The 2,282-nt window shown below is 39.2% G+C and overlaps 1 long non-coding RNA gene across 1 annotated transcript in view; it reads right to left on the bottom strand.

Annotated features, from left to right (window-relative positions):
* The window catches only part of LOC102387964, a 3,308-nt gene extending 1,384 nt beyond the window's left edge, over positions 1 to 1,924 (bottom strand). Inside the window, exons 1-2 of the long non-coding RNA XR_003095852.1 lie at positions 1,868 to 1,924; positions 1,216 to 1,322 (exon numbers count right to left, since the gene is read on the bottom strand). This is a non-coding gene — a long non-coding RNA (uncharacterized LOC102387964). The remainder of the gene's footprint in view (positions 1 to 1,215; positions 1,323 to 1,867) is intronic.
* Positions 1,925 to 2,282: the final 358 nt, after the last annotated feature.

Raw genomic sequence — 2,282 nt, 5'->3', positions numbered from 1 at the left:
CTTTCCCTGCTCCTTCCTGTTTCTCACCCTTATATGAAGAGTCTCAAAAAAGTTAGTTACGAGATTTCCTGTGTAAATCTTAACAGATACACAACCAATCCTCAGCATGTGTAAAATGATATAACTTATATGAAGCAATGCTAATTTAGTCCAATTGAAAATCTGGCTAAAATCTTTAAAGAATTAAACTTCTTTTAAGGTAGTGGTGCCTTCCACTTCTGAACTTTTAATGAAGTCTCTTGGACATAGTAATTTTCCACATGAAATTTGCTGTGTTTCATTGTGCTCCCTTGGGATTTACAATCATGACGGGTGTGTCTGCATGTCAGCATACGGTGAGGTTGCTATCACACCATGCTTTAGTACTTTCTTTTGAAAATACTAAAGCACGGCACAGTATGGGCAGTTACTGCACTATGCACATGGCACACAGGTAGATTTTACTGCTTTGTTACCACAGTGCCATGCTATATCCGGGGAGCACACCACTATGGCGACATAGCTGGAAATCATGGGTAGACACGTGTGATTGCTACATTGCTGTAGCATGCCATATGGCGACAGAGCCCATCGCTACAGTGCCATAGGGCAACGTGTAGACACTCTCAAAGAAAACATATCCCATAAGGAGACCAAAATGCTAACATAACAGTGGTTGGAAACATGCACACAAGTGAAAGGAAATATAGATTCCATAATAAATCACTTTATTTCCCACATCTTCAGTGGGGTTTAACCACTGACTTTAATGAAGCCAGGATTGCATCCTTAAATCTCTACAAATTCTGGAAACTCTACACAGCATAGTCTTAAAAATATTTAAGTGAATCTGCTGAAGCTTATACATACTGCTGATACAAGCCTTAAAGGATCAAGGTTTCCAGACCAATAAAATGACTTATACTACAGAACTGCATGTGGTAAATTTTCTGTTCCTGGAAAAGTTGCTCAAATAAAGTTAACACACTCCCCAAAACAATACCTTTGAGTACAAAATGTAACATTTGAAGACACAGAGTTAAGGCAAGCATTTTCAGTAACAGAGCTCGTTTTTAGGGTAGCAATGTTGCTGGGTCTAATTCAGAAATAGGATTAATCAAGTCTTTATTCAGAAGCCCATTGATAAAGCCACTCAAGGGACGGGGTTGCTACAACTGAATCGAAATTGGTTGTTTTCTCAAAGGATCAGATAAGTTAGAAAGTGTTTTTGCGTACCTGGGCAGAAGCAGTAATGTTGTTTGAGAGTCCTTCCCCACTTACGCACTTGTCTTCAGAAAGGATGACCATGCTGTGTGGGCCAAAAAAGGGTGCTTTACAGCAGCCTACAAGAAAACAAAAATATCTAAGGACCTGTTGAGTTGACTCTCTCACCAACCTGCCAGCGCATCCTGTTGGAGCCAGAGGCACTCCGTGTATGCACTGTAATTTCTTCTCCTAGCAAATGCAAAATCAGGCAAAAAGGATATAGCTTATATGCTGGAAGAGTCCATAAAAACAAGAAAAAAATGTGGGCCACGTGCAAAAACATTTTTTTTAAACTGAGTCACTGAAAAAAATGACTCAAAAATAACATCATTAGATTATTTATCCATTTTTTCATCCTGAAACTCCAAAGCACTGCAAACAAGAGTACAACCATGGACCTCAGCTTTTTTAAAAGCACAAGGCAATGCCACACGTTTAAGGCACTACTGACACAAACAGGAAATGGGAGAATTACCAAAAGCAGGACCCAATAGAAACCAGCTACCAGCTTCAAAGCAGTGATAATTTTTTTTTGGTTGCTGTTTCACCAAAGCTAAAATAGGAAGATGGATCTTCCTCGGTTAGTTTACACAAGGCAGGAATGAAGAGAAAAATGACTAACCGTGATCATATGGCTATAGCAAATTGTTCAACCTCTGGGCTGCAGATGTGGCCAGTCCTGGTTTATAATGGAAGGGAATGAAAAAAAAGAAATAGTTACTGGTTATTTTCCCCCCCACCCAAAAAAAAAAAATATTAAAAAGACATAATAAAAGGGAAACACTATTAAAGTCCCCACTTCTTATTATGTAATGTTTAGGATGTGCTTCATTTTTACAGCTCAGTTTATCATGTGTTGGCCATGGGTCATAGCAGGTGGGTTTGATCCCACTGCAGGATAGTGGAACCAGAGGGAGTGGGAAAAAAAAAAACACATTATCTCTTTCTGCTTCATCTGATTTCATGTCTTCGCATGCTAGAGGCAGTTTCCATTCAAGAGGTTTAAATGTAGTACCTTAGCAAGAGTGTAAAGCAGG

The sequence above is a fragment of the Alligator sinensis genome, unplaced genomic scaffold (assembly GCF_000455745.1).
Source record: "Alligator sinensis unplaced genomic scaffold, ASM45574v1 scaffold990_1, whole genome shotgun sequence".
NCBI classification, from domain to species: Eukaryota; Metazoa; Chordata; order Crocodylia; family Alligatoridae; genus Alligator; species Alligator sinensis.
Note: the sequence above shows the minus strand (reverse complement) of the source record. Positions and strands in the feature narration are given on the sequence as shown.